The following is a 26550-nucleotide window of genomic DNA, read 5'->3' on the forward strand; positions in this document are numbered from 1 at the left end:
CTTGGCACCATGGCTTCCTCTCAGATGACCAGCTCCCTGTCTGGTGTCCATCACCAGATGGCTGGAAATTGTCCCTGGTCCTTCATCTCCTCTCTGGCATCTCCATGCAAGTCGGGGGTGAGCAAGATTCACTCTGACCCCAGGCCCCCTGCTGGGGTAGAAGGTCACTGTGAGGCTCCTTAGGCACAGTCTACCTTCACTCTCCCCTGTGACCTGATGCCCTGCTGTGGCTCCCCTGCTCTGCCCTTGTACCCCACACACCTATTTGATATTTCGCCTCCTTCCTTGAGTTTGGTCAACTTTAACTGGGACTTCCGTATGTCCCTGTGGTTGGGAGCTCCCAGTGTCCTTCCCTCACGCCTCACCTCACAATCCAGGGCATCATTTTCTAATTTGAAAGGGGGGGAAAAAAATAGGAAAGACTATGAGATTTTCTCCTAAATATCTTGTCCTTATCACAAATCCTTTCTATTCCTTTAAGAACATGTGTGTGTGTTTTTTTTTTTTTTTAATTTATTTATTTATTTTTGGCTGTGTTGGGTCTTCGTTTCTGTGCGAGGGCTTTCTCTAGTTGCGGCAAGCGGGGGCCACTCTTCATCGCGGTGCGCGGGCCTCTCACTATCGTGGCCTCTCTTGTTGCGGAGCACAGGCTCCAGACGCGCAGGCTCAGTAATTGTGGCTCACGGGCCTAGTTGCCCCGCGGCATGTGGGATCTTCCCAGACCAGGGCTCGAACCCGTGTCCCCTGCATTAGCAGGCAGATTCTCAACCACTGCGCCACCAGGGAAGCCCGAACATGTGTGTTTTGAAACACTATTACTGCAGGAAATTCTTATTTGTTCGCTTGCTTCTCTTATATTCCTTCTCTGAGAATAAACACATAATGGCAGATTTACTTGAAATGGGAGAGAGTAAAGGATGGAAATAATAGCGCAAATATCTGCAAACCTTTCAAAATGTTACCCTGTTAAAGTGTATAGTCTGTATGACAGAAGTGAAATGACGTGTCCAAAGTAATTGGTGGAACTGAAATTGCAATTATAGATTCTGCTTATAGGTCTTGTGCTAAGGAAATCCAGTTTGACATGGGCCAATTAATAAATTGCATTTTAGCTATAGTTTTTATTCCGTAATGTGTCCATTCATCTTGGAAATAGAGTGACAACTCACTATTTAGATGACAAATGTCCAGCAGCCTCAACTAGCTGGCATATGATGGGTTAGCAAAGCTTCAGTGTATCCAAAATAGCCGTCACAGCACTCTGGAGGGAAAGCTCTTGGTCTTTTCTTAGAGCACTTATGAAGCCTGATCTTAGACCCCTTTTATGCCCCTTTGCATATCACTGAGTCACCTTTTTACTTTAACCATCTCAATTTCCAGGCCTGAAATGGAAGCTAGAAATTAGAAAAGCACCATTCCTAGATCTCTAGATTATCCCCACCATTAACTTTCCACCTTCCTGTTCTTTCTTGACTCATAGAGTATTTTTGAAGGTACTGGGATGGACATGGGATAGAAGTAAGAAGATGTGGTTTTGACCAGTTTAAAACAAGGAAGACATTATGATTTTAAAAAACAATCTGGAAACAAGAATTAAAAAATAACAGCAGCCTGCATTAATTTAACAAAAGAATAAACAGGTTTATACATTCCAATTTCCCCTGAGAGCAAACCTGATTTACAGCACAGAACAATTATTGTAATTCATAAGAGTGACATGAATCATCAATAAAAGGTCAAATGAAGTTTAATATGGTCTGTCAAGGGCATTCTAAAATTATGTAATGCATTAAAAATATTTTATAAAAGTGTAATTAAAAAAAAATCTTTTGTACAAAGCAGTACACTTTAATTGTCTGGAAAGCTGACTTATGCACAGTGCCTTCCTGCCCAATGATATCGAATAAATAAGACAACAATTTTTACCATTAATTACAAAGGATATGACTTATGAAGATAAGACTTGGACTTGCTTATTTCACTTCAACACGTTGGTGGAAAAAGCTGTTCAAAAGCATGTGCCTTGGGAATTCTCTGGTGGTCCAGTGGTTAGATTTTGGTGCTTTCACTGCCAGGCCCAGGGTTCCATCCGTGGTCAGGGAACTAAGATCCCTGCGAGCCATGTGGCGTGTCCAAAAACAAAAACAAAAAAAAAAGCATGTGCCTTGATATATGACTGTGAGCTCATGGTCTTAATTTCTCATGGGTAATACTATTGTATTTCCCACGGCTTTCCCAAAAATGTTTATTGGAAATTTGCTTTTAAATTATAAAATAAGGGCAAGATTATAGGAAAAAATATTTCATATAGAGGAGAAAACAAAATCCATGATCATACAATTGGAAAATGCTGAGTTAACATATTCCACATTTTTAAGGGCACAACCCAATCCAGAGAAATGTCATTCTTGTTAAGAAACAATTTGGGGGCCATTTTGCACCAGAATCCCTGAGAACATAACTCCTCATCCCACTGAAAAAGGCTATGGTTAGTCTAACATCATAAATTGGAAACATGTTTAAATAAAAAGAGAGATGAACTGCCATGATAAAGTGCTTATAATAAAAGAAATAATCTACAAACTATTGAAATTAATAAGCAGATTTATCAAATTACTAGATACAAGGGCAAAAAAATTTAGTATATTTCTATATGTCATCAACAATCAAGTAAAAAACAGAAGAAAAATTCTGATATAATTTACAAGAGTGTCAAAAAGACATGAACCATCTTGGAGTCAATCCACCATATATGTGTAATTTTCTCTATGCTGAGAACTATAGAACCACACTGTCCAATACAGTAGTCACTTGTCACATATATCTATTGAACCCTTGAAATGTGGCTAGTTCAGTCAGTTGCATTTGTGGTTTGCATTGTGTTTCTACTGGACAATGCTATATATAACATTGCTGAAATAAATTAAGTTGAAACTAAAGGGAGGGTGTACTATGTTCATGGTTTAGAAGGCACACTATTGTGAATATATCAAATCCATCAATTCTCCCCAAATTGATTTAAGAATTAGGTGCAATCCCAATTAGAATCCCAGGATTTTGTTGTTGTTTTTTTGGGTGTATATTGGGAGGTTTAAACATGAAAGGATCTTGTTTATATTCTCATGGATGTGTTCATCAGAATTATACACTTATTATACACTTATGATTTTTATACTTTTCTGTATGTATTTTATATTACAATAAAAATGTACATAGCATTTGACCCTTTCATTATACAACTACATTCATACATCTGCATTTATACATGCATATATAATGTCTATATAAATAATATCTGTAAAAATATCTAAAAACTGGTAACGGTATTTGCCTCTTGTGAAAAAAAGGAGGACTGAAGAGATATACTTTCTACCATATGCCCGTTATGCACTCTTTGAATTTTTATTGTCAACAAGTAATGTTATTTTTTCTTGAATTTTCACGAAGTGAACACACATATGTAACCACAATGCTGATCAAGAAACAGAAATTACCACTATTCCAGAATAGTATCTTAGCATAGTATATACATTACAGGTATCCCAGAATAGTATCCTAGCATTGTGTGTGTATACACACACAAACACACACAATATTTACAATATTTTCTTTTTTTGAATCTTTGAATTTTATTTTATTTTATTTTTTATACAGCAGGTTCTTATTAGATGTCCATTTTATACATATTAATGTATATATGTCAATCCCGATCTCCCAATTCATCACACCACCACCACCCCCCCACCACTTTCCCCCTCTTGGTGCCCATACGTTTGTTCTCTACATCTGTGTCTTTATTTTTGCTCTGCAAACCAGTTCATCTGTACCATTTTTCCAGGTTCCACATATATGCGTTAATATACAATATTTGTTTTTCTCTTTCTGACTTACTTCACTCTGTTTGACAGTCTCTAGATCCATCCATGTCTCTACAAATGACCCAATTTCGTTCCTTTTTTATGGCTGCGTAATATTCCATTGTATATACATACCACATCTTTTTTATCCATTCGTCTGTCGATGGGCATTTAGGTTGCTTCCATGACCTGGCTATTGTAAACAGTGCTGCAATGAACATTGGGGTGCATGTGTCTTTTTGAATTATGGTTTTCTCTGGGTATATGCCCAGGAGTGGGATTGCTGGGTCATATGGTAATTCTATTTTTAGTTTTTTAAGGAACCTCCATACTGTTCTCCATAGTGGCTGTATCAATTTACATTCCCACCAGTAGTGCAAGAGGGTTCCCTTTTCTCCACACCCTCTCCAGCATTTGTTGTTTGTAGATTTTCTGATGATGCCCATTCTAACTGGTGTGAGGTGATACCTCATTGTAGTTTTGATTTGCATTTCTCTAATAATTAGTGATGTTGAGCAGCTTTTCATGTGCTTCGTGGCCATCTGTATGTCTTCTTTGGAGAAATGTCTGTTTAGGTCTTCTGCCCATATTTTGACTGGGTTGTTTGTTTTTTCAATATTGAGTTGCATGAGCTGTTTATATATTTTGGAGATTAATCCTTTGTCCGTTGATTCGTTTGCAAATATTTTCTCCCATTCTGAGGGTTGTCTTTTCGTCTTGTTTATGGTTTCCTTTGCTTTGCAAAAGCTTTGAAGTTTCACTAGGTCCCATTTGTTTATTTTTGTTTTTATTTCCATTACTCTAGGAGGTGGATCAAAAAAGATCTTGCTGTGATTTATGTTAAAGAGTGTTCTTCCTATGTTTGCCTCTAAGACTTTTATAGTGTCCAGTCTAACATTTAGGTCTCTAATCGATTTTGAGTTTATTTTTGTGTATGGTGTTAGGGAGTGTTCTAATTTCATTCTTTTACATGTAGCTGTCCAGTTTTCCCAGCACCACTTATTGAAGAGACTGTCTTTTCTCCATTGAATATCCTTGCCTCCTTTGTCATAGATTAGTTGACCATAGGTGTGTGGGTTTATCTCTGGGGTTTCTATCCCGTTCCATTGATCTATATTTCTCTTTTTGTGCCAGTACCATACTGTCTGGATTACTGTAGCTTTGTAGTATAGTCTGAAGTCAGGGAGTCTGATTCCTCCAGCTCCGTTATTTTCCCTCAAGACTGCTTTGGCTATTCGGGGTCTTTTGTGTCTCCATACAAATTTTAAGATTTTTTGTTCTAGTTCTGTAAAAAATGCCATTGGTAATTTGATAGGGACTGCATTGAATCTGTAGATTGCTTTGGGTAGTATAGTCATTTTCACAATATTGATTCTTCCAATCCAAGAACATGATATATCTCTCCATCTGTTTGTATCATCTGTAATTTCTTTCATCAGTGTCTTATGGTTTTCTGCATACAGGTCTTTTGTCTCCCTAGGTAGGTTTATTCCTAGGTATTTTATTCTTTTTATTGCAATGGTGAACGAGATTGTTTCCTTAATTTCTCTTTCTGAACTTTCGTTGTTAGTATATAGGAATGCAAGTGATTTCTGTGTGTTAATTTTGTATCCTGCAACTTTACCAAATTCATTGATTAGCTCTAGTAGTTTTCTGGTAGCATTTTTAGGATTCTCTACGTATAGTATCATGTCATCTACAAACAGTGACAGTTTTACTTCTTCTTTTCCAATTTGTATTCCTTTTATTTCTTTTTCTTCTCTGATTGCAATGGCTAGGACTTCCAAAACTATGTTGAATTATAGTGGCAAGAGTGGACATCCTTGTCTTGTTCCTGATCTTAGAGGAAATGCTTTCAGTTTTTCACCATTGAGAATGATGTTTGCTGTGGGTTTGTCATATATGGCCTTTATTATGTTGAGGTAGGTTCCCTCTATGCCCACTTTCTGTAGAGTTTTTATCATAAATGGTGTTGAATTTCGTCAAAAGCTTTTTCTGCATCTACTGAGATCATCATATGGTTTTTCTTCTTCAATTTGTTAATATGGTGTATAACATTGATTGATTTGCGTATATTGAAGAATCCTTGCATCCCTGGGATAAATCCCACTTGATCATGGTGTATGATCCTTTTAATGTGTTGTTGGATTCTGTTTGCTAGTATATTGTTGAGGATTTTTGCATCTATATTCATCCGGGATATTGGTCTGTAATTTTCTTTTTTTTGAAGTATCTTTGTCTGATTTTGGTATTAGGGTGATGGTGGCCTCATAGAATGAGTTTCGGAGTGTTCTTTCTTCTGCAGTTTTTTGGAAGAGTTTGAGAAGGATGGGGGTCAGCTCTTCTCTAAATGTTTGATAGAATTCACCTGTGAAGCCATCTGGTCCTGGACTTTTGTTTGATGGAAGATTTTTAATCACAGTTTCAATTTCATTACTTGTGATTGGTCTGTTCATATTTTCTATTTCTTCCTGGTTCAGTCTTGGAAGGTTATACCTTTCTAAGAATTTGTCCATTTCTTCCAGGTTGTCCATTTTATTGGCATAGAGTTGCTTGTAGTAGACTCTTAGGATGCTTTGTATTTCTGCGGTGTCCATTGTAACTTCTCGTTTTTCATTTCTAATTTTATTGATTTGAGTCCTCTCCCTCTTTTTCTTGATGAGTCTGGCTAATGGTTTATCAATTTTGTTTATCTTCTCAAAGAACCAGCTTTTAGTTTTATTGATCTTTGCTATTGTTTTCTTTGTTGCTATTTTATTTATTTCTGCTCTGATGTTTATGATTTCTTTCCTTCTGCTAACTTTGGGGTTTGTTTGTTCTTCTTTCTCTAGTTCCTTTAGGTGTAAGGTTAGATTGTTTATTTGAGATTTTTCTTGTTTCTTGAGGTAGGCTTGTATTGCTATAAACTTCCCTCTTAGAACTGCTTTTGCTGCATCCCATAGGTTTTGGATCGTCGTGTTTTCATTGTCATTTGTCTCTAGGTATTTTTTGATTTCCTCTTGATTTCTTCAGTGATCTCTTGGTTATTTAGTAACGTGTTGTTTAGCCTCCATGTGTTTGTGTTTTTTACATTTTTTCCCCTGTAATTGATTTCTAATCTCATAGTGCTGTGGTCAGAAAAGATGCTTGATATGATTTCAGTTTTCTTAAATTTACTGAGGCTTGATTTGTGACCCAAGATGTGCTGTATCCTGGAGAATGTTCCGTGTGCACTTGAGAAGAAAGTGTAATCTGCTGTTTTTGGATGGAATGTCCTATAAATATCAATTAAATCTATCTGGTCTATTGTGTCATTTAAAGCTTGTGTTTCCTTATTAATTTTCTGTTTGGATGATCTGTCCATTGGTGTAAGTGAGGTGTTAAGGTTCCCCACTATTATTGTGTTACTGTCGATTTCCTCTTTTACAGCTGTTAGCAGTTGCCTTATGTATTGAGGTGCTCCTATGTTGGGTGCATATATTTAGAATTGTTATATCTTCTTGGATTGATCTCTTGATCATTATGTAGTGTCCTTCCTTGTCTCTTGCAACATTCTTTATTTTAAAGTCTATTTTATCTGATATGAGTATTGCTACTCCAGCTTTCTTTTGTTTTCCATTTGCATGGAATATCTTTTTCCATCCCCTCACTTTCAGTCTGAAGTGGGTCTCTTGTAGACAGCATATATATGGGTGTTGTTTTTGTATCCATTCAGTGAGCCTGTGTCTTTTGGTTGGAGCATTTAATCCATTCATGTTTAAGATAATTATCAATAAGTATGTTCCTATTACCATTTTCTTAATCGTTATGGGTTTGTTTTTGTAGGTCCTTTTCTTCTCTTGTGTTTCCCACTTAGAGAAGTTCCTTTAGCATTTGTGGTAGAGCTGGTTTGGTGGTGCTAAATTCTCTTAGCTTTTGCTTGTCTGTAAAGCTTTTGATTTCTCCCTTGAATCTGAATGAGATTCTTGCCGGGTAGAGTAATCTTGGTTGTAGGTTCTTCTCTTTCATCACCTTTAATATATCATGCCACTCCCTTCTGGCTTGTAGAGTTTCTGCTGAGAAATCAGCTGTTAACCTTATGGGAGTTCCCTTGTATGTTAATTGTTATTTTTCCCTCATTGCTTTCAGTAATTTTTCTTTGTCTATAATTTTTGTCAATTTGATTACTATGTGTCTCAGCATGTTTCTCCTTGGGTTTATCCTGCCTGGGACTCTGCACTTCCTGGACTTGGGTGGCTATTTCCTTTCCCATGTTAGGGAAGTTTTTGACTATAATCTCTTCAAATATTTTCTCGGGAACTTTCTCTCTCTCTTCTCCTTCTGGGACCCCTCTAATGTGAATGTTGTTGTGTTTAATATTGTCCCAGAGGTCTCTTAAGCTGTCTTCATTTCTTTTCATTCTTTTTTCTTTATTCGGTTCCATGGCAGTGAATTTCACCATTCTGTCTTCCAGGTCACTTATCCGTTCTTCTGCCTCAGTTATTCTGCTATTGATTCCTTCTAGTGTATTTTTCATTTCAGTTATTGTATTGTTCATCTCTGTTCGTTTGTTCTTTAATTCTTCTAGGTCTTTGTTAAACATTTCTTGCATTTTCTTGATCTTTGACTCCATTCTTTTTCCGAGGTCCTGGACCATCTTCACTATCATTATTCTGAATTCTTTTTCTGGAGGGTTCCTATCTCCACTTCATTTAGTTGTTTTTCTGGGGTTTTATCTTGTTCCTTCATCTGGTACATAGCCCTCTGCCTTTTCTTCTTGTCTATCTTTCTGTGAATGTGGTTTTTGTTCCACAGGTTGCAGGATTGTAGTTCTTCTTACTTCTGCTGTCTGCCCTCTGGTGGATGAGGCTATCTAAGTGGCTTGTGCAAATTTCCTGATGGGAGGGACTGGTGGTGGGTAGAGTTGGGTGTTGCTCTGGTGGGCAGAGCTCAGTAAAACTTTAATCCGCTTGTCTGCTGATAGGTGGGGCTGGGTTCCCTCCCTGTTGTTTGTTTGGCCTGAGGCGACCCAGCACTGGAACCTACCCTGCTCTTTGGTGGGGCTAATGGCGGACTCTGGGAGGGCTCACGCTCAGGAGTACTTCCCAGAACTTCTGCTGCCAGTGTCCGTGTCGTCATGGTGAGCCACAGCCACCCCCCGCCCTCTGCAGGAGACCCTCCAACACTAGCAGGTAGGTCTGGCTCAGTCTCCTGTGGGGTCACTGCTCCTTCCCCTGGGTTCTGATGTGCACACTACTTTGTGTATGCCCTCCAAGAGTGGAGTCTCTGTTTCCCCCAGTCCTGTTGAAGTCCTGCAATCAAATCCCGCTAGCCTTCAAAGTCTGATTCTCTAGGAATTCCTCCTCCCGTTGCCGGACCCCCAGGTTGGGAAGCCTGACGTGGGGCTCAGAACCTTCACTCCAGTGGGTGGACTTCTGTGGTATAAGTGTTCTCCAGTTTGTGAGTCACCCACCCAGCAGTTATGGGATTTGATTTTATTGTGATTGTGCCCCTCCTACCGTCTCACTGCAGCTTCTCCTTTGTCTTTGGATGTGGGGTATCTTTTTTGGTGAGTTCCAATGTCTTCCTGTCGATGATTGTTCAGCAGTTAGTTGTGATTCTGGTGCTCTCGCAAGAGGGAGTGAGCGCACGCCCTTCTACTTCGCCGTCTTGAACCAGCTCTACAATATTTTCTTAATCAATGGAAAATAAAATACCTTTAACAAGTAGTCTTGTTTCCTTTTGTGCTTGTTTGTGCATGTATACATGTGTGTGCACTGGATGTTGCATTTGCAAAATAGTTTGTAGAAGTAATATGAGGCTTTGGATGATGTTATCTTCTTCTGAAGAATTGTGTTTGCCAGCTGATGGGGAGTGCTATCAATCCTGGATTACCCTGGTCTAGTTTCAAGGACTGACATGAAGTTGTGGAGAAGTTCTTGAGAGGGCTTGTCTATTTCTGGCTCATGCCTCCTCTGTGGATAAAGCCAATTTGGATCTAAACCAAAATGAAGGGCTTCAGTAGTAAGACCATCTTGGCAGGCCTGGAATGCCAATTTCTGTCTCCTTAGTCCCACAAGGCTGTCAAAACCATTGCCTAGCGACTCAGCCTCTGAGCTGCCTTCTTGGGAGTCAACAAACATCCTCAGGTGAAAAGTGGCTCCAACATCTGAGTTCATCCTACTGTAACCGTGGCCCGACAATTCTTCACTCTCTTGTCATCTCTCCATTGATTTCAAGCAGAATTTTTTCTTTAATTTTATCCAGCTTTTCTGGTTGTCCGCAGAAGAGGACTGGTTCCAATCTAATCCTGGCAGTAAAAGTCTACAACGTTTTTCAGTCTCATTTAGTTCTTTGAATTTTCTAGTTTTTCCCTAAATATTTACCCTTTGCATTTTCACTTTCTTTCATTTTAGGTTCTACAATATATCACTTCAAACACTCTCTACAAATATCTTCAAATTCTTGTCTCCCTTGAACATTAAACCAAATATATAAAACTGAACTCCAAGCCTTTCCACCAACCAGTCCTTTTTTTTTTTTTTTTTCTGATTTCTAGTCATTACCAGAAATGCCTTAGTTGCCTTGGAAATGGCTACCCTAAATTGGCAGACTGGACTGGGAGTCACATGTCCAGTTGAATTATAGAAAACAAGTCACATTTTCTTGAACACTGAAGTGGAAAACAGTTGAGCAGTTCTTCAAAAAGTTAAACATAGGGTTAACATACGACCCAGCAATTCCCCTCCTTGGTGTACACCCCAAAGAATTGAAAACTGGTGCTCAAACAAATACATGTACATGAGTGTTCATAGCAACACAATTCACAATAGCCAAAAGATGGAAACAACACAAATGTCAGTCAAACGAAATAGAGTATATCCGTACAATTACACAGTATTCATCCATTAAAAAAGAATAAATTATTGATAACCTGCTACAATGTAGATGAACCTCTAACACCCTGTGCTGAGTGAACAAAGCCAGACACAAAGTATCACATGTATGATTCCATTTATAGGAAACATCAGGAGAAGGTTAATTTGTAGAGACAGAATGAAGATTGGGGCTTGCAAGGGACTAGGGGAGGGGGAATGGGAAGTGACTGCCTCTGAGGTGTCGGGTTTCCTTTTGGGGAGAGAAAAATGTCTTGGAACTAGACAGAGGTGATGGTTGCACAACCTCAAACATGTATTAAATGCCACTGAATCTGTACTCTTTAAAATGGTCAATGGTTAAATTTATGTTATGGAAATTGTACCTCAATTATAAAAAGAAACAAAAAATGGTAGTCAGATGTCCCTAGGCAGAGTGGGCCTGAGACATTCCTGTGAGACCAAGGAGGACAGTAAACATTTTTGTGTCCTAAATGTGGCTCAGAACTGGCTGAGGGCAGGCCTTTGTGGTCAGGAAGAGAGAGACCTTCCTGGACTGGATTTCAGGATGAAGCGGGGAATGTGCTAGTTCAGCCATGGATGTGCAGGAATAAGTAGCAATAATCAAAGAGGAACGAGGGTTGTACGTCTCAGCAGAGGCCGGCTGATGAATGCTGACAACCGCGAGCTTGTCTCCTTTCTCACACTCTGGAAGCCCTCAGAACTTAGATCATCGCCCCCAGGAAGAGTGGAGGCAGAGGGATCTCAATCAAGCATGTTAAATACAGAATGGACCACGGTTCATTCATAGAGTGACCTCATTTGGGGCTTCCCTGGTGGCACAGTGGTTAAGAATCCACCTGCCAATGCAGGGCACACGGATTCGAGCCCTGGTCTGGGAAGATCCCACATGCCGCGGAGCAACTGAACCCGTGCGCCACAACTACTGAGCCTGCGCTCTATAGCCCGCGAGCCACAACTACTGAGCCCGCGAGCCACAACTACTGAAGCCCGCGCTCCTAGAGCCTGTGCTCTACAACAAGAGAAGCCACCGCAATGAGAAGCCCGCGCACCGCAACCAAGAGTAGCCCCCACTCGCCGCAACCAGAGAAAGCCCACGTGCAGCAACAAAGCCCCAACAAAGCCAAAAAAAAAAAAAAAAAGTGACCTCACGTAGTTCCAGAAATGCCTTAGTTTCCTTGTAAATGGCTACCATAAATTGGCAGACTGGGCCGGGAATCACATGTCCAGTTGAATTATAGAAAACAAGTCATATTTTCTTGAACACTGAAGTCAGCCACGATGGAACGTGAATTTGCTATAAATCTTCCAAGTGTGTTCACCTTTTAAGTATTTCCAACGGCATCTCAGAAGTCCAAGCCTCATCTGGCTGATGATAAACAATGCAGTGGGGAGTTCCTTTGTCCACAAAGCAGGGTTTTATCAGAAATCCGTGTTTTGGGAGGTTAAAAGGAGAGGTTCTTGGGTCCCCAGGAGGATAGTTGAGGTTTTGAGTTTGGGAGGTGGTGGGAAATGAAGCCCACGATGACGCAGGACTTTGGCAGGCTTGCAGCCGGGGTGGGGGACTAACACATGGAGAGCACCTGCTGCAGGAGGGCTGTCCCAGCCTGGAGGGCACACTCCACCCAAATCCACAGACCCCTCCTCGAGGTCAGCTGTTTTGCTGCCTTTGGTGCTCCCCCATTGATTGCTACCAGTCTGTGAGTAGGGGTTAAGCCCTCAAAGAACAGGCTGGACTTAACGGTAGAAACAACCTGGACCTGGGAAGGGGGACAACCCCCGTTTACACCTGGGTAACCAGCCTTATCTCTTGTGACTCACTTTCCATCTAAGTTTCTGCAACACAACTTCTTTCCACTCCTACACCATGGTGTTCTTCTGCTTTGAATGTTCAATCATCACTCCAGTATCTTTGTTTATCTAATTTCTACCCATTCTGTAGATCCCAGGGGAGTTGCCACTTTCTCTGAGAAGTCTCCACTGATTTCTCAAACCTGTGTTACACACCTCTCTGTTGGACCTGGCAAACCACACATTTACCCCACCCTAGCCCTTGTCATTTTGATTGTAATTCAATGATCTGACTTTCCCCATGGAAACTTTCTCTGTAAAAGACCAGATAGTAAATATTTTAGAGTTTGTGGGCCACTGGTGGTTTGGCATGCTCTTTTTCATTTTAACTCTTGTATTTTATTTTTCTTAGTTGTTTTTAACCTTTTAAAATAGGAAAACCCATTTTTAGTTCACTGGCAGTACAAAAACAGGCCATTTGGCCCTGCTGGCTGTAGTCTGCTGACACTTGCTCTAGAGGGAAACTTCTTAAGGATGGAGGTCATATCTTGTTTTGCTTTGCATCCCAGTATAGGCACCTTCCCTGCAAGGATGCTCAAAATGTAGAATGCTGTTTGTTAAGGCTGACTTTTCCTAAATTATTCTGCTTCCTTGAATCTTTCTCACCTCCTATAACTTTTTGCCACTTTATATGTTTCACTTTGTTAAACTAATTCCTCCAAGTTCAGCTGTTCCTCCGGCAACATGGTACCTTCAGTTCAAGGCTCTGCAGCAAAGTCAGTGAGGTTTTTCTCTTCTTTTTTTTTTCCGATAAAGATTATAGAAGCATGCACATGGCTGCCTGTTTTCAACATGGAAAAGGTTATTTTGGCATGGCCCGTGCTCGTGAGCTAATGAGTGCTGAGAGGGATTCCTTTGTGAAGGCTCCCCCAACCCCAAGTTGTAAAACTTGGTTTCAGCCAGGAATCTGGTTCTTAAATGGATTGTACGTTTCACTTCCTTCTCAGGTTTAAAAGCATATTTGAATAGAGTTTTTAAAATGGAGATATACTGGATTCACCTCAGACATACAATCCCTCTAGGACTCAAACACAACTACAATTTTTGGGCTTAAAGACAACTATGCTATCTCCTATTATCATTGCATCACCTCACATTTTTGGACACTTTCACATCACCTGAGAAGTAGCCACCTGTCACCTTGATGTGGTGAGAAGGGATAAAGAGGAACACAGTCACAGAACTGTGGTCTCATTAAAACAATATATGACTCCTAGCACAATATGGCCATACAAGGCTGTAAAAATCCCTCATACCATTTTTACAAATACTCTACATCAGGCATTGAAACAAAGTAAGAAACAACAACAAAATACACACCTATAAAAGCAGGCTGTGGGTGATGAGAGATTAGTCAGTAGGTAAACCCACAGTGCAGCCAAAAACACTTGCTGCCCTTCTTTGTAGCTGGTTGGAGACTCTTTCTTTCCGGCCCATCTGTACTGTTTTTACAGCAGTCTTGCATACTTAGAGAGTGAGAGCATGCTTCTTGTTGCTACAAACAGCGCCCATAAATGTTGGAGCCAAGTGTGTCTAAACATTACAGCATATTAAACACCTTTAAGTATGATCCATAACCTTGTAATTGGTACCAAAATAACAAGACTTGTATTTTAAATGGGAATTTGACTCTGTGATTGCTGTTGTCAATCTGTTCCACGAGCATGCAGCTGGGAAAGTGGGTCAGGAGAAAAGAATGGATGTGACTGAGGCAAGGCACCTTGAACTCTTAGACTCTAAAGATCATCTGGGCTGATGCCCTTCTTTGATTGATGAGGAAACTGAGGCCAAGAGGGCTCTCTGACTCTCTCAAGGATTCCCGACTCCCTCTGCCATGCTCTTTCCATTTAACAAAATGCTTTTCTTAAAAAAGGAGAACTTTTCTTGGTATAAATAGTAATTGCATTCATTTGGAAATGACACAGGTTCATGGCAATGTATCTCTGCTGGTACAGGAATAAGATCAATGAGATTTGGCTTTTGTCTTCAATGGGCAGCCCCCGAAACTTCTGTCTTTCCAAATACATCTTTCTGACTCTGTTCCAGGTCTCCACACCTTCACTATCAGAATCGTTTCTTTAATTGTGATCTCCACAAGCCTTGACTAGGATGAACTATGTTATTAACAGGAATCGTGAGGTGTTAGAAAGAACGCAGGCCTTAGAACTAGACGTGGGTGGTTTACATTCCAACCTTGATGCCTGCTGGACGCATGATTTTGAGCAAGTCACTAAGCCCGCTCACCCACGTTCATTCAAACACTTATGTAGAGTGCACTCTGTACCAGTTTCCTTATTTGGAAATGAGAACAAACCCTAGCTGTTGGAGCTGTGAGGATTGCATGAAATGACATTTAGAGATATCACCTTAGTGTTTTCCACATAGCAGACAGTTAACTCTTATGATAAATATCAAGGGATGTAAACAGATGTGTTACAGTGTATCTAATTATCATAAATATAATTTAACTCTGCTGCTGATGGGGATGGCAACGCTGTCTCTGAATTCACCACCAAGATAAAGCCCGAGACCCTTGGCTTAGATCTCTTCGTGACTGATGGAAGTCAGGACACACAATGTTCCAATGCTGATATTTATTTGGGAGAGTCAGGTTCTGATCTACCAGTGTCTTGTGAAGGAGAATTGGTCATTGAAAGCCTTTATGTTTTTGTTTTGTTTTGCCTTTTAATCTCCATCCAGGCTTGTGATTGAAAAATGCTTTCAGGACCCTTGTTTTTCTGGCCAGCAAAAATTTAAGAAAATGATTTTCATGTGAGGAACATACAAGAAAAAAATCGATGTGTTTTCTTCAACGCCTGTTTTCATTAAATAAGGGGAAGGAAACGAAAGAATTCTTTAACGCTTATCAAGTAAGTGCAGAAGCATTACCTATGTTATCCCGCTGTATCTTTAAACTCAAAGAGGTAGATACTGTAGTCCCTGTTTGGGACATCTTCTCTACGATTTTAACTTTGACGAAATAAGATTTTCTCTTAGAATTAAACTTTTAATGAATAAATACAGGACTCAAGTAGAATTATGAAAAGTCACAAGAAAAAGGTAGACTAGTGTTTAGACCAGTACAATATGGGTCGTGTTAATGTTATTGATGTTCTTACTAAAGAACAATGTCCTTGGATAAAGGTACAGATCAGCCATGGAAATCCAGAAAAAAGAGGGACACAGAGATAAACAAGAGCTGTCAGAGAAAAAGAAGAAACTCAGTCAATGAATTTGGAGGAGGCTTGGTCCATCGCCAGCTTTTCCATATTGTGGGGATGTACACCTGAGGCTATATTAGCTTGATTCCATCAAACACCCAACCTGCTTCTCTTTTTCTGATTTCATGCTCAACAAACAAACCCCTAGTTGTAATTTGACTTCCATGTGGGTTTGCCTACAGGAAAAGAAAGTTGCTGGTCAAGCAGCTATGAGGATTCTGGTCCAAGTCTTATTTATCTTCGGAAATTAATAAAATGGCTTTCTGGTTTTATATGTTAGTCTTGTGATTGGTTAATATAAACAGATCCTCCTGACATAATCAGGTTTCTGAATCTACCAAGAAGAGACCCACAACTTAGATGGGGGTATATTTATCAGGTAGTTCATGCCAACTTATATGATCTCACTGGAATAAATACCCTACCTGCTCTGTTTAAGAACTATTTTATGAGACTGACCTCCTGCCAATAACAATGATAAATGTTGTACAAAATATAAGCATAAACTGTGTGAAAGGGTTCCAAAGATGGCAGAAACTGGAAGGGACATGAAATGTGAAAGTGGAGAAGAAAACTAAGTGAGCTTATATCAAAATGCTCTTTCTCCTGAGGGCATTTCCCACTTTTCATCTGCACACAGAAATAGAATACAAGGAGAAAATGGTAATGTAACTGAACTGGAAAACAAACAAACATCAACAACAAAAAACAGAATCCAGAGTTCAGGGCTGACACAGCTCTTGTAAATGGAAAGGAAAGTCTCTAAAGATGAGAGATGTAGAGCCAGGAGCCCTAACATTTGCATAAAAATTCCCCTCACCGAACATATATACAATGGAATATTACTCAGCCATAAAAAGCAATGAAGTGGGGTCATTTGTAGAGATGTGGATGGACCTAGAGATTGTCATACAGAGTGAAGTAAGTCAGAAAGAGAAAAACAAATATCGTATATTAACGCATATGTGTGGAATCTAGAAAAATGGTACAGATGAACCAGCTTGCAAGGCAGAAATAGAGACACAGATGTAGAGAACAAACGTATGGACACCAAAGGGAGGGGAGGTGGTGGGATGAATTGGGAGACTGGGATTGACATATACACACTAGTATGTATAAAATAGATAACTAATGAGAACCTGCTGTATAGCACAGGGAGCTCCACTTCACTGTACGGTAGAAACTAACACAACACTGTAAAGCAACTATACCCCAATTAAAAAAAAAAATTCCCCTCACCAACTTCTAAACTATTCCTATGGAGGACAATAGCCCCAAGGAACCCATCAGAGAGTAGCAGTTAGAAAGCTAAATAAATAACTTGATAGAGATTTTAGCAACTGTCTGGTGTTGGAAGGAGAGTTTGGAGTTGAACTCCTGCCAAGTAGAAGGAACTGGTAAATACCATGAGCTTTTTAGTGAAACTTGAAAAGGGCCACACGTTAGAAATAAGGATCATGAATTGGGAGATTGGGATTGACATGTATACACTAATATGTATAAAATGGATAACTAATAAGAACCTGCTGTATAAAAAAATAAATAAAATTCAAAAATTCAAAAAAAAAAGAAATAAGGATCATATCCCTAGATTAATGACTTTTGATATGAGTGAAATCTATAAGACTAAAGGCAAAATGAATTGTATGTTAGAACTGTACTCTAGTTGATAAAGTTATTCCTACAGTACAGCAGTATGAGTTAATGATTCTGAAAAAAATCGTGCATGAATCCTGGAATTGAACAATTAAGTAAATTGATGGCTGATGGTGGGAGCCAAGTTTTCACTGTTGAAGTAGAAGATTACATATTAACAAGGAGAGGAGATTGGAATGATTAATACAGTAATGGATTAGAGTTGGGGACATCAGTTTTAACTCATGCTTAGCTTAACATTTTTCTCTCAGTAATAGAAGAGTACCAGTAAAGGATATAGAAGAGTTGAACAGTACAATTAGCCAACATGGGCTCAATGATATCTACAGGCTGCTACTCCCTGTATTTTCATTATTTAGAGTATTTGTGTACTTGCAAGCAACTACTTGATATAGGTGGTTTTGTGGTTTGAAGAAACAGAAAATAAGCACTATTTTGTTCACATCCATCTCTTCTGGGCATGATTGCCAGAAAGACAATGAAGAGCTGCTATTGGAATAATGTCCAGCACCACCTCTATGGTGGGCCAAGGAATCTGTGCAGATTATGCTGCATTTAGGGAAAAAAGGGTTTCATATTTTCTATACACTATATGTTCTATAAAAAAAATTAGTGTTTGCTTATGTTGGAAGCTGTGTGTAAATCTTCGGTCTTATAGTTAAGGAAACTGTAGGAAGAACGGGGGAGGCTTGGGGCTTCCCTGGAGGTCCAGTGGTTAAGACTCCACGCCTCCACTGCAGGGGATATGGGCTCAATCCCTGGTCGGGGAACTAAGATCCCGCATGCTGCACGGCACGGCTAAAACAAAAAAAAGAATGGGAAAGCTTACCTAGACCTCACATGAGAGGAGAGGTTTGAATAAGAAGGGACTTAAAGGGTCAAAACTCACCCTGAACTTGTCTAATGTGTTTTGGAGACTCATAACTGAACTGCTCGGATGAAACAACCTGTGATGTGATTCTCTGCTTAGTAACTCAGACTTTTGGGAAGTACATTGCTGTGGTTGGTATGACCTATGGTTTGCCCTGGAGGAGGAAGGTGATGAAATCTAAGCTAAGATCAACCCTTGTGGACTGCAGGTGTGGGCTCTGAAAGACAAGTAGAGGTTTGAAATAAGAATAAAAGAATGTACCTCTCTCAGAGGGAAGGAAGGCAGGCTCTGGAGACAGAGAACAAGAATATGAACTGAGAGCTACTTCCTAAAGGATATGGTGAAGAGCTTCCTGTCATCCACCCACCCATCCATCCGTCCATCCATCCATCCATCCATCCATCCATCCATCTATCTGTCTTCATTCATTGTCTTACCTGGGGCTCTGGACACAATCATATATCACATCCCGCTATGCGTTATTGTTTCCTCTGTTGGATAGGAATAGTTATCTTCAACTCTATAATATAATAACATCTGTTATAAACACAAAGAATCAGGAATTCCCTGGTGATCCAGTGGTTAGGACTCGGTGCTTTCACTACCGGGGCCTGGGTTCAATCCCTGGTCAGGGAACTAAGATCCTGCAAGCCTCGTGGCCAAAAAACAAAACAAAACAAAACAAAAACACAAACCCCACAAAGACATGCATGGTTGGGATGGAGGAATTAAGAGTTACAAGAGGGAAGGGGAAGTACCACTCCACATTTCCCAATCCCCTGATGCCAGCACAGCAGCAGCAGGACCACCTGAAGGAGGATCACAGTGTCAGGGTTTCAGGTAGCGGCTCGCAGCACAGGCAGTGTTGTCCAAGAGGTAACCTAGAGCAGCGGCAGGGAGTATGCAGCCCGAGAAGCAGCTGCCAGTAGGAGCAAGAAACAGTTTTAAGACAAATTCCCCTTTGCCAAAATATGGAGGAAGGTAAGCCTAGTATTTGGGTTACACATGGATTATGTCAGATAATATATATTCTGCACATAGTAAGCACTGGATATATGGTAGCTATTAAAATAATAATAATAAATCTAAACGAATTCCACCTGGAACTATTTATCTGTGGAGGAATCTGGACAGAGGTATGGCAGATCCAGGGGCCTCTGGGAATGAAGTAACATTATTTAAAACATCAATAAATACTGAAAACATAGAAGCATTGAACACTAGAGCTGGGAAACCTCAAGCGTAATTTTAGGTCAACACTCTCATTTTACAAATGTATAAACTGAGTCCCCAAAGAAGTCAAGTCACTGGCTCAAAATCCCCCCACATCTGTGGCAACAGAGCTGGACACACTGACTTCCAATTGACTGGACTTTTTAAAAAAACATTTTTCAAGAAATCCTCCAAATCTAATGTCCATAAATAAATTCAAGAAAATTCCAAATATTGGCTATTCTAGATTTAGCTTAGTGGGGAAATTACTGGCAGACATCTTCCCAGAAAAGTGGAACCATTCAGTGGGAAGGAAAGTGTGTTAGGGTTTCAGCGATAGACGTTAATTCTTCAGGGAACGAAAATTCTTCCCCAGAAAATACTGTAAAGGATGCCCAGTTTTATGGGTGTCCTGAAAACCTGGTTTTCTGTTTTCCATGTTCATACACTCAGGAAATCTTACTGAGATGGTAACAAGGGTCTCTAAACCTTCTCCACCCTGCAGAGGTGGAGCCCTTTGGAAGTAGGAGCAAGGAAAAAGGACAGAAGCCAGTGTCATGAGGCTTGTGGCCGTGGGATAAGGAGGGAGTTCCAGCACAGCAGGCCCTGAGATCAGCTCCACGCAGAGAAGCTGGACTTGTGTGTTTGTCAAAATCCTCTGTCTCCAGTTGGAACCTTTCAACTAGGACTATCTTTTGTCAGTAAACATTCATCCTGGGAAACAACTTTACAAATAAAGAAATGCCATCACTGTGGGGAAGTGATTGACCTCAAGTTTCAGAACCAGGACTAGAATCTAATAATTTTTTATTCCTAAACCTTCCTGGAAGATCAAGATGTTATATCATCGTTGTCAATTCCAAGTTCATGAAGATGTGTGATGCCCAAGGTAGTTGTTATGTCTGTGGTCCATCAGGATATCTGCCTTTAGGTCTGGTTCACTAAGTCAACTCTTTTATAGCAGCAGAGCTGGTTTAACATGTTCTCTCATTATTCCAAATCCTGGTCAACCTCCTAAGGAAGGAGTGACCCAAACTAGCCCACCTCCTAGAGCTAAGTATCCTGATCTACACAGTACTCTTAGAAATGGTGTAGGTCTGAGCTCATGCAGCCTCCCCTAGAGCCTCCATATGCAAGCCTTGTCTCCCATGATCTCCTAGGTTTTCTTTCTATCAACTGTCTTGCCAGGTCTGGGCCCCTTGACAGGGATCCTTGCTTTAAGTGCTGCCTGGAAACTACCAATTCATGCCAAAGGTTTTTTGTTGTTGTTGGTGGTGGTTTTGCTTTGTTTTGTTTTGTTTTTTAAGGAAACTTTCCTTCTACAACATGAATGTGGGGTCAACAATTGGAATGCCTGGCCTTTTTTTTTTTTTTAAGGAAACTTTCCTTCTACAGCATGAATGCGGGGTCAACGCTTAGAATGCCTGGCCTTTTTTTTTTTTTAATTTTATTGAAGTCTAGTTGATTTACAAAGTTGTGTTAATTTCTGCTGTACAGCAAAGTGATTCAGTTATACACATATATACATTCTTTTTCATGTTCTTTTCCACTATGGTTTATCACAGGATATGAAATATAGTTCCCTGTGCTCTACAGTAGGGCCTCGTTGTCTATCCATCCTCTTCACTAGTGTGTATCTGCTAATCCCAAACTCCTGATCCTTCCCTCTCCTGCCCCCTTCCCCCCTTGGATGCCAAAGGTTTTATCTTCAGGATATGAACAGCCCAAATTCCAGCAATAGGTGAAGGAGCTAACAACAGAAACTAAGTGTGAAATGGCATGAGTGTTCAGGTCAAGATGGCAAGTGAGGACTAGAGAAAAGAAGAAGAACTGGAGAGAATTTTTTTTTTTTTTACCTAACAGAGAATAATTTAACTCTAAACAGCTTCAGAATACGTAAAAAATTTAAAATACAGCTCAAATTGCTTTCAAAGTCAAAGCCCTAATTCAGAAGTTTACATGTCCTGGGACTTCCCTGGCGGTCCAGTGGTTAAGACTCCACACTTCCAATGCAGGGGGTATGGGTTCGATCCCTGGTCAGGGAACTAAGAGCCCACATGCCTCGCGGTGCAGCCAAAAAAAAAAAAAGAAAAGAAGTTTACATGTCCTGAAATTCCTACAGGAGGGCTCACCGTGACCTGTTCTGATTTGTGAGGCAGAAAGAGTAAGGCCCTCTGAGAACTGTACCACTTGTCCGGGGATCGGTAACTGCATTGTGCCTGGGCCCTACATCCTTATGTGTTATCCAGACAAAAGTCTCCAGGGTTTTCTCCCTGCCATGTCATTATCTCTGAGACTAAGGAAAGGCTGTGCTTGCTTCCTTCTTAGGTGGCCACTGCCTCCTTCACACCCAGGATTGTCCAGAATTCAGAGAAATCCCCCCACACTTTGCCTGTGTCCCTTTACCTTCTTAAATCACACTTCAAGAAACTGCTCGCTCCACTATCAAAGGGACAATCCCATCATGCGTATAGGCCGAAGGTCTTCTCCTCCCTCAGCTTCCCCCAGCCAGCTGCTCTCTGCAGGATCAAATTTGGATTATCTGAGTTATTTCGACATTGCCTCTTTTGGATCCTTTTTTTCCCCAGGGGGGAAGTTGAGTGTGGATATTAGTGTTGTATCGTCAGCAGCCAGATGGTCCAGAGACGGGTGACGGTGACCCACATGGTCTCTGACCTTCAGAAGGAAGTAACTGCTCATTGTCATGGTGTCTGAAATGCCACAGGCATTGGCAGTATTAACAACAGCCTCAGTGCAAAGTGAAAGTGACACATTATAGAGCATAGTGTGTCCTGAGATGTGTGTATATTCATGAGCTAACCAGCAGAGCTGTGGACAGAGAGTCCTGGAGCTGCAGTGGGGCCTCTGGTTTTAGCTCACATCCCCTCAGCTTACAGAGGAGTAGGAGCTAAGAACCCCTCCCCGGGGACATAAAGTAAGCTACTAGCGGACACAGGACTTGAGGGCAGATTATTGATCTACTGGTATAGCGCTCAGTTTTACCCACACTCTGGATCTCAATAATCAAAATATAATGCATAATTATTTGCTGTGTATCTGGTATATCTTATAGTACAAATTAATATAAAATCGATGTAAAAAGGACATGAGAATACAAATAAGCAAGCATGAAAATGCAAAAATGGCTATATCACTGCATTAATACATGGAAGAATGTCACTTTTATAAGAGAATCCAGGCTCTAAAAAATTATATGACCTGGGGAGGCATGTGTGTGGCATCCTCAGGCATTTTTACAACTATAACAGCCATCCGTGTTATCCTCTGATTGACATCTAAGTTTGGTATGAGATCTGGTGCTAGGAAGAAATTCCCGACTTGGCAGATTTTATTGCTGCTTTAAGTTGCCAAGGATTTTGAGGTTACTGAGTGTGGAGGGGAGGCTAGGTGGTGCCTTTCTTCCCATCCCCTCTCATTTGTTTATTCAACAAATATGTGTTGAGCTCATAGCATGTGTGCAAGGACTTGAAAATGCAACATGGGGTCAGATAATCTGGAATCGCCCCATAATGACACTCAGGAGAGTCTACAAGAGCATTTGAGGCAGGCCACAGAGCTTTAGAAAAAATAAAGTGATTCCTCATCAAAAAACATGTGGAATTCCAAGTGCAACTCATTCACCCATTAGGCATGCTGACATATTTGCTGAGGAGTCTAAAATTTTAGTTGTAAATAAAAAGGCTTTCACAATCTTGGAAAGTCTTGTGAAACCTGTCAGATGAAGGTTTGCTGAGTACCTGGATCAAGGGAAACCATCCTAGGACATAAGAAGACATGGTTCAGTGGACCCAGACGGGAAAGAGGCCGTGCACGTGAAGGCCAGATTCAGAGAAGTGCCCCTTGGGAACTGCAGGGTCAGGGAAGCAGTCTGGGATGGCCTTGGGAATCAAGTGGGATTTTAGGTGGGAATGAGCTAGTGGTAAGAAAATTTTGAGCAGAGAAGTCAGTGAGAATCAGCGGAGACCAGTTTTGGTCACGGGGTGAAGAAACCCTGAGTATATTTGCTTTGAACAGAAGGAGACTGCACGGTCTAACCATGCCTCAAACACCGTGCTGGTCTTTTCTATATACGATCTCAATTTTGGCTACAGTATTGCAAGATAGGGGCCCTTGTGATAGACCTGAGGCTCAGAAAATTTAAGTCACTTGCAAAGGGTCACATAATTAGCAGCTTTCAGACCTCAAATACAAGTGTAGCTCCTTTCCAGGACACCCCACTGCTAATTAAGATTGGAATATTCCAGTAGTGGGCCAGGAGGGCTCAAGAGAGGGAAGGGTCGGATGGAGTCACAGTGAGGCTCTACAGCTCAGATGCTCTGCAGAGCAAACCCTTTTATCCCCACTATTTCTGATAGTTCATTTGGGATGGCAAATTGGGTTGGTCGTCTGTAAGCAGTGAATGCTAAGAACTTTTTAAGCATCTGAACACAAATGAAAGCCTTCCCAAAACACATTAACCTACAGATTCAAAAAGTCCAGCAAACCACGTGCAGGATAAATACACATGTAGGCACATCATGGCCAAACTGCTAAGAAACAGAGAGAGACAGACAGGCTCACACACACACACACACACACACACACAGACACACACACACACAGAGAGAGAGAAGGTGGGGGAATCTTAAAAGCATCCAGAGAAAAATGGCACATTAGAAACAGGGGAAAACAATAAAATGTAATAGCTAACATTTCATCTGAAGAAGCAATGGAGGTCAGAAAAAAAAGGAAGTATCTTAGAATTTTTTGCCCAGAAAAAATATTCATCAAACATGGAGATGAAATACTCTTTCAGAAAATCTGAACCTGAGAAAATTTATCCCCAGCAGATCTGTACCACAAGAAATGCTAAAGGAAGAAAGAAAGGGAGAAAGAAAACACCACGAGATGGAAGCCTGAGTTGCTGGAAAAGAGACTTGAAAAGGACCAGAGAGGGTAAGTATGTGTGCAAATATGAAACGGCATTTAATAGTCATATAGTCCATATAAATAGTGTATGTATATACTTTATTTAAAGTTATATATAAAGAGATATATGTGTTTAAAGGACCAATGACCATTTAAAGAAAAAATAATAAGAATAATAAAAGTGTATTATAAGGTTTTACTCTTATGCATCATTAGGAGGAATGCAAAATGGTGCAGCTGCTGTGGAAAACAGTACAGTGATTCCTCAAAAAATTAAACTTTAAACGACCATGTGATGCAGCAATTCCACTTGAGGGTGTACTCAAAAGTAGTGAAGGCAGAGACACAGGTGCACCCATGTTCACAGCAGCACTGTTCACAACAGCCAAAGGGTGGAAGCAACCCAAGTGTCCATCAGCAATGGATGGATAAACAAGATGTGGTCCACACATACCATGGAATATAATTCAGCCTTCAAAAGGAAGAAAATTCTGATATATGCTATGGCATGGATGAACCTCGAAAACATTATGCTAAGTGAAATCAGCTAGTCACAAAAAGGTAAATACTGTATAATTGCACTTATATGAGATACCAAAATAGCCAAATTAATGGAAATAGCAGAATAGAGATGACCAGGGGCTGGGGGATGGGAGAGTGGGGATTATGGTTTCACCGCTACTGTTTGGGCTGTTTCTGTTTGGGATGATGAAAAAGTTCCGGAGATGGAGGGTGGTGATGGTAAAACAATTCATGCCACTGAATTAATTATACACTTAAAAATGGTTAAAATGGTAAATATTATGTTGTATATATTTTAATGCATACACACAAAAATTAATTGCTTGAATTCAGCACGTGGTTCCTAGACATTTCATCCCTTTGCCTTCCTCCGGTCATAAGGTAAAATCCGAATGTACTGAAGAGACAGAGTGATCCTCATTGCACAGAAAGCCTCCAAAGCCTACAACGCAGGCCCTGTTATCTGTCCTCACTTCTCTGCTTTCTCTTCCAATTTACTGAAGGAAACTTTGTCTTCTCTTTTCTGAGGCTTTTAGAAATTCCCTTTGTTTAAAAAAAAATTCAGTTTTATTATATTTCTCTACGGACCAGCAGAAGCATTGATTACACAAATTTCTATCTTGTGCTGTGTTTTGAACAAAGTATAGCTTACAAATTCTTAAAAGTTTATTCACCATCAGCTTGGAACAACACCCTGAATAGTCAGTTCCTCAATATGTGAGAGTTTACACGTGAAAACACATTTTAAATAACTCTAAATGCATTCCTTTCCATATATCTCAGTGTATTTTTTTTACATCATGTTCAGTTTGGCCTTAAAATGACATTATTAATTTGATGGGAGTAGTGTGGGAATTACTTCATTCATGCAATATAGGTTTAAGGAAAAAAAAACCTCATTGTTTATATTTTTGACAAGAGAATCATGCAAACAACCACCATGGAGAAGAGGTTTCCATAGAAAGCCTGCATGTTCGTATTTTAAAAGCTTTTCCTACCCAGATCATTTGTTAGTAGAAGGTGCTATGGACTGAATTGTGTCCTCCCACCAAATTCATATGTTAAAGTCTTAACCCCCCAGGGTTATGGTGTTTCGAGCAAGGGCCTTTTTGAAATTAATTAAGGTTAAAGAAGATCATAAGTGTAGGACCCTGATCTGATAGGGTTATTGTCTTTATAAGAAGAGGAAGCAAGATTGGAGCTCTCTTTCTTTCTCCACACACTTGCACAGGTGAAGGGAAGGCCATCTGAGGACACAGCACGAAGGCAACCGTCTTCAAGCCAAGAAGAGAAGTTTCATCAGAAACTGAATCATGGTGGCACCTTGATCCCGGACTTCCAGCCTCCAGAACTGTAAGAAATTAACTTCTGTTACTTAAGCCACTCGGTCGAAGGTATTTTTTTTATGGTAGCACAAGCTAAGACAGAAAGCATTTCAATAAATAAGAATTTCCAGTTTAAGGATAGTCAATAACTGATAATAGTGATTCAAAAACCTATGCCTGCTTCATAAGGGCTGTGAGTTCAAATATACCATGCAGTACTGCTAACATATTTATTTTTAACACATAATACTA

General features: G+C 40.2%; 1 long non-coding RNA gene across 1 annotated transcript in view; it reads left to right on the forward strand.

Annotated features, from left to right (window-relative positions):
* LOC133079484 (uncharacterized) overlaps positions 1-26311 on the forward strand; it is a 254696-nt gene extending 228385 nt beyond the window's left edge. Inside the window, exons 3-5 of the long non-coding RNA XR_009698210.1 lie at positions 15263-15432; positions 24370-24478; positions 26205-26311. This is a non-coding gene — a long non-coding RNA (uncharacterized LOC133079484). The remainder of the gene's footprint in view (positions 1-15262; positions 15433-24369; positions 24479-26204) is intronic.
* The last annotated feature ends 239 nt before the right edge of the window (positions 26312-26550 follow it).

This window comes from Eubalaena glacialis, chromosome 19, assembly GCF_028564815.1.
Source record: "Eubalaena glacialis isolate mEubGla1 chromosome 19, mEubGla1.1.hap2.+ XY, whole genome shotgun sequence".
Lineage (NCBI taxonomy): Eukaryota > Metazoa > Chordata > Mammalia > Artiodactyla > Balaenidae > Eubalaena > Eubalaena glacialis.